The 9126-nt window shown below is 55.7% G+C and overlaps 1 long non-coding RNA gene across 1 annotated transcript in view; it reads right to left on the bottom strand.

The window, feature by feature from the left end:
• Positions 1 to 393: 393 nt before the first annotated feature.
• The window catches only part of LOC140659783 (uncharacterized), a 28333-nt gene continuing 19600 nt past the window's right edge, over positions 394 to 9126 (bottom strand). The window contains exon 4 of the long non-coding RNA XR_012045218.1: positions 394 to 7049. This is a non-coding gene — a long non-coding RNA (uncharacterized lncRNA). The remainder of the gene's footprint in view (positions 7050 to 9126) is intronic.

Genomic DNA, 9126 nt, shown 5'->3' with positions numbered 1-9126 from the left:
GGCGGTGGGCACCCGGCGGTGGGCACCCCGGGGTCCCTCACCCTGGCAGCCCTCGGGCCGTGCCGCACGAGACAGGGGCTCCGGCTGACGTGGGGGCCCCGTGTCAGCTTCACGTGGGGGGTTCCCACAGCAGCTTCATTCTGGTTCTGCTTCAATTCAGACTGGTTCAAACCAGAGATCATTTCTTCCCTGCCTCAAGAGAGGTGAAGATGCTTGGTCCACCCAAAAGAGTATATTGCAGCAAACAGTTAAAACAGGATAAAGCAAACCCCTGTCCCTGAAAGCTCAGCCTCTCTGAACGATGCATCCATCCCAAACAGCCGCCCCTGGGTGACTGGTGACCCCACACAGCAGCCCCCCGGCTCCCCCCTCCATCTCTCCCAGCTCCTGCAGATGCGTGGGGTGACATTTCCTCCAGCCGCGCTGCTCTCCCCGGCGAGCCACGCTGCTCCGGCTCCCTCCCCGGGTAGCTGTTCTCTTTGATTGCTGTTGAAAGGAGATAGCATCCTACCTGATGGGGAGATTTCCAGCCCTCCTGCGAGAGCCCTTCGCTTTCCGAGAAGCCGGAGCTCCAGGGCCTCTAGCAAACTTTATTCACAGAGGGGGGAAATGGAGAGAGATTGGAAAGGTGGAGAGCGAATTGCTTTTCTCCATCTTATTGGTGCCGAGTCTTTAAATGGCTCTCCTTAAACTGCCTGCATTGCAAGCGAGGCGAGAGCCACGCGGAGGTGAAAGGACGATATTTCTGGAGGCAGGGCGAGGTGCCATCTTGGTAAATATTTAATTAGGAGTCAAACTGCTAGACCAAGGAGTTTTGCCTGTGGAGATTTATTGGACACAAACATCATCTGTTTGAAAAAGTAAGCAGCTCATCAGGAAGTATTTCTTTCTGCTCGAGCCTGAATCCATGCCTAGCTATTTAAAGCCAGAGTAACCTGATGAATCTCTTTATGCCGCTCCAGCCCAGAGATGAAGTGGGCTCAGGGGCTGGGGGGGGTTTGCCCCTTGCTCTGCCCCAGCCAGGGAAGGTGCTCTTAAACCCTGTCCTCATAACGGGAAGCATTTCCTCTCCTCTTCATCTTCCTCCCCTCCAAAGCTGAGAGAATATTGATACAAACTACAACAGCCCTGAGGACCCACCCGTGCCCCCTCCTAGGCATGGGGCGGGTGTCTGGGGCTTTGCTCTGGTGCAGATTTCCTGCCTCCCCCTGCGTCCCACCCCACCGGACACACATGGCCGAGTGGCACACGGGTGGGCAAGCCCTGCCAGGTAGTGTAGGAAAACCGGGCATGTACAGACCCCACTTCAGAAGGCAAAACTTGCACTAAAGCCTACGCAAGCCAGGGTTTGGTCACAGCAATGGTTCTAGTGATGTGTGACCACAGGTCCTCTCCTGCCCAGCCAGGCTTACAGGACTCTTCCAGACATCCATCGGCTCTGGAGAGCCCAAATGTGGGCGGCCACAGCCACATCCATCTCCCGTCCGGCTTGTAGGCACCACAGGATGGGAGGGTCTAAAATCCTCTTTGCTTCCCTCAATGAGCTGACCCCAAGATGGGGAGGTTTGCTTGGAAATCTCCCCGTGCTGGCATGGGGACAGCGTCAGGTTTCGCAAGGGCATGAAGAATGGTCCATCAATAGCTCGGGATCCCAGGAAACACAGCTCAAAGTCCTGTTAGGAGAGGGAAATGTTGGCTCCTCATACACCCACAAACATTAAGCTTGCAAGTCAAGCCTATATTTAAGAAATCACTAACACTTAAGGAGCTAAAACCCCGGTGTATGATTGATGGAAAACTGAGCGCTGCTCTACATCAAGCTGAGTTTGAGCGTGTCCTCCAGTGCCCCAACATGTTTGCAGGGCAGCTGAACTCGTGTCCCAGATGGGAAGGGCTGCAAGGATTTATCCCAAAGTCCATTCCTCCCTCGTACTGCCCGCGCTGGCACCAGTCAGAGCCACCTCTCCCATTCCCATTTAACATCGCAGGGAATTGCCGGCATCTCCTTTCTGTGCATCTTTTCCCCTCTCGGTCACTCAAGCAGAGGGAAGATTTCATTGCTTCCTTCAAGGTGATAAAGTGTTGCTTCTGCAGCGCTTCTTGTCCGGAGCAATTCATGTGCCACAGACTCAGCCAGATCTAACGAGATGGAAGCAGCCAGAGCAGCTTTGCTTCCAGGCTTCCCCCTCCCTGTGTCATGCCCCGAGGTCCCCAGTCCCCCATAGAAGCCACACTATGTCCTTGGTACTCTCCTTGCCCTCAGCCAGGTAAGGCCGGCCTTGAACCAAATAGAGTTTGGCCCCAGGTTAAGATTAAAAAAAGAAAACCTCAGAATCATCTCATTGAGAAAAAGGGTTGAAAGGCCAAGCTCCTCACCGCTCCAGCTCCCTTGCCCTCCGCAGAAGAGCAAGCAAACGCTGGGCAGCTTAATGAAGAATTGCAGTGCTCAGTGGATGCGGCGGGCAGAGTGCCGTCATCTCTGGCTGCCGTTCAAATTCATTAAGCACGGCATCGCTCCGCTAGCGCTGCCAGCCCACGTTCGCTTCCCCGCAGCCAGCGAGCACGCAGGGCACGGATGGGAGCTGCTCAGGTCTGCACGGGATGAAGACCTGCTCCACCGCTGCCTCCGGGTTTATGCTGCCCCGTCACTTTTCCTTTGCTGCGCAGAGCTCTGCCACAGCCCTGACAGCTCGGGGCTGTCTCGCCGTCCAGCACAGCGAGAGGATCAAAGCTGTGGCGGCAAGTGACAGGCCAGGATGAGGCTCCCCGGGGAGGGAGGTCAGCCCAGCCCCGGCACAGCAGTACATGGGGTAAGGTCACGTCGCATCATGCAAGACTGGAGAGGAGAAAAAAAAAAATCCCATCACCTATCCTAATAGGATCTCCTTTCTCTTACATTATTGCCCAGCTTCTCCGTAAGCCAAATACAACCTTTCTCCAGATCCTCCTGGTAATAGCAGCGATTTGCCCTGCTTGACTGTAATTAGCTGCAAAACCTCCACAAAAATTGCCCAGATGAAGAACATTTAAGGACCAAAAAAAAAAAAAAAGAGAGGAACTGAGCTGCAAGAAAGCAAGCAAAATCCATCATGGCTAATTATTTGCTCTTAATTGTCAAAAAAAGATGGATCGATGAAAGGAGTTGGTAAGCAGGACGCTAGCAGGAGTGTTCTCGAAGGCAAGCACTGTAGTAGGATCCAAAAGCAAGACTTTTCATAATCCGTGGGCTGTTAATTATCTAAACACAGGTCCCTTGGAGCTGCCTGAGTGAAGATTAATTAGTTTTTGAAATAATAGCTAAATTGATACTGGGAAGGAGCTTGGGTTCCAAAATAATGGCTGAAAATTAGCCAGCCTGTTTCTCCATTTCTCTTTGCCATGTTCAGGAGGACATTTGTCTCTGTTGCTTTTTCAGAAAAGGGCCATTAATCAAATCAGCAGATGGTCCTTCCCAACCCTGCGATGTTGCAGAAAGACAAAAGGGAGGAGGAGGAGGAGGAAGCGATCACCCACAAGCGTTAGGAAAAAAATCCCCAAAGCCAGTGATGAGCAGCTCCACAGACCATCTCCCCAGAGAGGGCTGGATCTGTTCAACTGGAGTAACTCTCCTGGAGATGAGGAACGTCTCCTCTGACAAGCAGGCACCTCCAGGAAAGGGATTTGACCGTCTTTAAAACAAATTACCTACACTAATCCCAAATACTGGGATTTATGTCTCCTGGTTGACCCAAGTTTGATGTCTAAGTTGTCACCGCCTGCCAAAGCTTTCACCCATGAGTGGGCCACACGCGCCTAAGGATGTGTTCCTGCACGTCCTGGGGGTGTGTGAATGCTGGCTGGTCCCCCTGCGGCGATGCTCGCCGTCACCCTCTCCCGCCGGGCTGCACATTCCACAGGACGCACAGGAACATCTCCGTGTAGGAACATCTCCGTGTAGGAACATCTCCGTGTAGGAACATCTCCCGTCAGCATCGGTGACAGCTCTGCTGTCACACACGGCTGAGACCATCCGAGGGGTTCGGGAGCCGTCAGATGTACATGCATGCACAGAGCGCGATGGCACACGTCTTGTTCCCTGGGAAAATCAGCCAGCAGGAGCCTCGGCTCCTCCGAGCAGCTCCCCAGCACTCCCTGCCTCCCTGGGCATCCAGCCCTGCCTTGGGGACGGTGTCGGCCGTTGTCACACAGGCCAGAGAGCTCAGGCAGCACACTGAGCCCAGAGCCTGCAAAACCCCTCACAGCGGGTACCCACGCAGGTGGGACCCCACTGCCGCACGGGACCCTGCCTTCCCGCCCCGCGGTGACCGGGCGCTCTGGGGAAGCGGCTCCGTGTTACAGCCCAGCGAAGGCAGAGGCAGCTGAAGGCTGCCCTGTCGGTCACACCAGCCTCCGCTCACGGAGCCCCTTGTCTTGAGAGAGCGTCTGCTCCATCACGTACGCACGGCTGACACGCGTGAAACCCTTCGCAGTATTTATTGATGTACGTTACCTTGGATTTTATGGCATAATAAATAACCGGGGAGAGGCAGACGCCCGTCCCCTCAATGCACTCTGCACGGCATCACCCACCCTTTGTGGCTTCTCAAATCCAGGACTGCAGACAGCATCCTCCCCGGGATGTCATTACTCAGACACCCCGCCAGCAACACGTGGCAAGGGACAGAAGGCCATGCTCCCCAGCGGGGAGACCAAGACCTTGTTCTCTTTCCTATTCAGCAGCCTTTAGCAAACAGGCATCATCAGCTACCAAAAAAACCCCACCCTGTCCTTCCAAGCTGCTCGTTATCTTTGGTATCAAACAGCCACAGGGTGGTTCTCCTGCCGGCACTGCGGTGCAAGGCTCAGACCCTCTCCACGGTGGCGGCAGCCGTGCCACTTGCCATACAGGTGCCCAGCAGCCCCCTGTAGACCACTGCCCCGCTCGACCTCAGAGCAGAGACCGCCAACGCTCAGATCCGCTCTGACTTCACACCGCTCGTCGGCAGGATCAGACCTCAGGGGTTTGTTATGCTACAGAGGAGGCTTAAGCGGCGCTCGGAGATGAGATCCTATTAGATAAGAGGGAGCGGACGACAGGCCCACAGCAGAGGGAAGCCACTCCGTCTCCGGGAGGCTCGGTTTATCAGCGCAGGTCTTGGGCAGCACAGAGTACCTACCGCCGTGTCAGCCAGTGAGGAGCAAACATCTCATTAGTTACGGCGGGGCTCCCGCTGCTCCGCCAGCCTGGGCTGAACCGGCTCCCAACAGGGAACGATATTCCCCCCCGGCAGCAGATCAAAGGCAAGGCAGGGAGAGCGAGGGGAACACGCCTTGCAGCTGCCGGTCCAGCATCACCCTCAGCTCCTGGAGCGCACGGGCTTTGGGCTGTGTCACCTTGTGGTCTCACTCCGCTGCAATGCCTTACCTAGATTAATCGCTCCCGCCGTGGGCAGGAGAAGTCAAGTGGATGCCGTCTCCTTGGCCATTACTCTGATTTTTCATCCTTCGCTTACCGTGAAGAAAAAATAAAAAAGACAGCGAGCCCCAGCCCAGCATCCATTGTCACCGTGCAAACACCAGAACAGGGCAAGGAGCACCCATTGCTCACTGTGCCCTTCGCCGTCCAACAAGCCATCGATTTACCTCCAGGCACCGGGAAGAAGCGTGGCTCGCCAGCAACCCTTAAGCAAAACAGAGGTACCTCTGCCTCGCGGAAGGGCCAGGTCCTGCGCAGAGCCTGTGCTCCCTTCCCCTGCAGGGAGGCCAGGAGCAGTTCCTGGCACGGGTGCTGTCAGCGTTGCTTCTGACGCAGGTTGGCTTGGATTCACCTTGTTGACAGAAACGCCCACCCTCAGCTGGGAAGAGACTTCTATTGCCAGGTTTTGGGGTGTCTCCACTAAAAACAGAAGTGAGGGGAGCACCAGGGCCTGTTACAGAGGTGGCTTGCAGAGGCTTTGGACACGCAGCATCCACAGCACCGCCTCCCTCCTTCGGCCAGGCGTCACGGCCCCTGGGAGGGCAAGCACAGCGAGCGGTGGAGCAGCTCCAGCTCCTGGGCAGATTGCTGGGGCTCAGCTCCACTCGGACGCCTCCACGCCTGGTGCTTTCAGCGTGGGCTTTTTGACCCTCTGAGTTCTCCTGTCCAACCCCTCGCTGCCTGCAAGCACAAACGCCAGCTCTTCTGGGCTCTCCAGCCCAGCTAGCATGGTGGGGCGAGCAGGCGGTCTCATTTCTGGATTCCCTTTTAGCTATTTCCCAGCCCCAGGGGTGGAGATAGTTTTTCATTCCCTTTTACAAGGTGATTAAATGCTGCATTTATAAAACACTTCATTCTGGGAAACAAATTATGTAAAACACACTCAGTGGGATCTAATACAAACTGATACAATCAGCTAGCAGTGGGGATTCCTCTCCCAGGATTTACTTTCCAGGGGCTGGGAGAAGCAGCCTGGACATCCCAGGAGAGGGTCTCCACCAGGCACAGCGCTGAGCCCTGCCTGCTCCTGCTCCATCGCAGCCTCCCGGGGACTCGGAGCTTGCCCCTCCTCTGGAGGGGGCTGGATGGCTGCGCGCACAGCGCAGGGACAGGCCGGTCTGGAGGAGGCTTGGGCATCGCACAGAGCAGCTCTGGAGGTCCAGCAAATCTGGATCTGCTAACGTTGCTTATTCTAACACTCACGTGGGTTTTTCTGAGCTCTTCTGTTGCTACCAGCTGTGCTGCAGCACTCTCGTGCACCATGCTGGGAGAAGAGAGCATCTGGATGGACCTTCACTCATCGCTGTGTTTCCAAGCAGCTCCGGGGATGCTCTACCTGCCCGCAGCCTCGACCAGTGCTTACCCAGCAAGAGACAACGCTGACCAGACAGCTTTCCATGCCTCCGACCACTAACGATGGGAAACGATGCTGCTTGCCTGGGGACAGGCCACTCGTCACGGCGCGTGTCCGAGACAGGAGCTCTTACTCCTTCTGGACAGGCTCAAGGATGCTCCAGGGGAAAGCACTTGGGCAGGTAACGTGCTGGATTAGGACAGAACCCAAGTCAACCTGGAGCCTGCCTTGGGTGCATGGCTGTTGAAAAAAAGGAAGAAAAGAGAAATCAAGATTTCCTGCCACTGATTTGCTGACTCAGTAATGACTCAAGGGGCTAAATTTAGCTACCGAAGTGCTCAGCAGCGGGGTGAGCGGCTGTTGGCCTCTCTTTAACCTTATTATCAGACCTTTTAAGTAAACCCTTCACCACCTCAGGAGAGATTCTGCTCACGCTCCAAGGGGATTATAAACCACCTCTGAAAGCTGGAATAAAGCACGCGTACGTACAGAGGTACACACACAGCTTTCTGGTGGCAATGCAAGACCTAGGAGCGGAGAGACAGCACTCGAGTGCATCACGCTTGGTGAGTCGTCATAGCAACAGGGAATTTTAAAAGCAATTAGGTGTGGGTTCATCTGCATCGCACCGAGGGATCTCAAAGAGCCGCGGCACTGCAGGCAGCCTGCCGGGGCCGCTGCGCACTCCCTCCAGCTCAGAGAGACGGGGTGGCACTGCCTAAACGTCAGCGGGCAGACCCGAAATGGCTGTGCAAGCCAGGCAGGTGCCGGTACCGGTACGACAGCTCAGCCTGGCCTAGGGAGAGGAGATGCCCCGTGGGGAAACACAGAGCTGCGACCCAGGCCCGTTTCTGTACCAGCGTGCAACGAGGTGGAGTCAAAGACTTTCCGACCAAAGAAAAGTATAAATTTCTAAAGAGCAACGATTTCAACTGCAATACAGCTTGACCCAGCTGCAAGCTAAGCTGTCTCCGTGCTTTAATAAGACCCGTTCCTGTAAGGTCAATCATTATATCACCTCTCGCAAAACCTTCATCGACCGTTTCCCAGAAGAGCCCAGCCTGGAGAGCAGCTCGCCTCCCGCACCGCTCAGGGTTCGCACCCAAGCAGCGTGTGATCCAGAGAGCTGCTCCTCGCTCCAGCCGGCCCCAGGGCAGAAGCCGGGGTAACCTGCCTGCCCCGAGCCACCTGCGCTCCCCAAACGCCGCTGACGGGACCCTTGGCCACGGCAGGGATGGAGACAGATTCACACACGTTCGCTGCCGTGCGGGCTGAAGGCATCATCCCTTCTCCACAGATAACACCACCACTCGCTCTGCTTTTCCAATTCCACTAGCATTGCTAAGAGCTCTTCTTCCCCCTTTTTTTTTCATATGCTAAAAATCAATTCCTCCTCCTCACTGCTAGAAATTCCTCCAAAGTTTCTCATCACATCTTTTCACTTCCCTTCACAATTTCTGCATTTTCCAGGCTCTGTACTGGATGAAGTGCTGTTGATTCCCAGCTTCCCCTTCCACTTTCCACTTATTTTTCCACATTTTCTGCTCACAGTGGCCACTCTGGCCAGGACACATGCTCTGGCACTCAATTCTCTGGCTGGGGATGTTCCCCTTTGCATCAGACAACTTCGAGGAGGCTCCGAGAGCTGCAGAAGCGTGGGCGATGCTGTGTTCATGCCTTGCTTTAACATCCAACCTCCCCTTTTATTTACGGGCTAGAGAAGGGGTTGTAGCATTTACTAGAGACTGGGCTGGGTATCAGTGTTTCGGCTGCTTCCAGTCTGGTGAGAGAGGGGGGTAATGTACATCTGCAGAGGGGAGATAAGGTAATCGGGCACCTCGAACGCCTGGAATCTTATTAAAGGAGAGCTGGCTGGCAAGATCCTATCGCTGCACAGACTTTATCCTCGACCGTAACATGAACCAAAACAAATCGAATGAGCAGGGCGGTCAGGTTGGGCTCTCCTGCATGGCAGGACGGGCAGGGAGCGAGGGGAGGCTGCCCGCCACGCGGCTGCGGTCCCGGCCGAGCAGCCGGAGCACTCGGCTGGGAGGGTGCGCGGCCACGGCAGCCTGGCAGGGGGTGGAGATGGCTGGGCCGAAGTGATAAGGGAGCTGCCGGTGCGTGGTGAGGTTGGGCCGTGACGGCAGCGGGGCAGGGTGCTGCTGCAGGGGGTAGATGCAGGAACTGGAGAGACCTCGTGAAGGGCAAGGGACAGAATTCAGCCTCGTGCGCCAAAGGGTGCCCGGCCCAAGGGATCTCCTGAAAGAGCAGACGCCTAGCAGCCGGCTTTAAGCGGGCTCGCAGAAGTGCCTCT

This window comes from Ciconia boyciana, chromosome 15 (assembly GCF_034638445.1).
Source record: "Ciconia boyciana chromosome 15, ASM3463844v1, whole genome shotgun sequence".
In the NCBI taxonomy this organism is placed as follows: Eukaryota; Metazoa; Chordata; class Aves; order Ciconiiformes; family Ciconiidae; genus Ciconia; species Ciconia boyciana.
The sequence above is the reverse complement of the archived record's forward strand: the minus strand, read 5'-3'. Positions and strand labels throughout refer to the sequence as shown.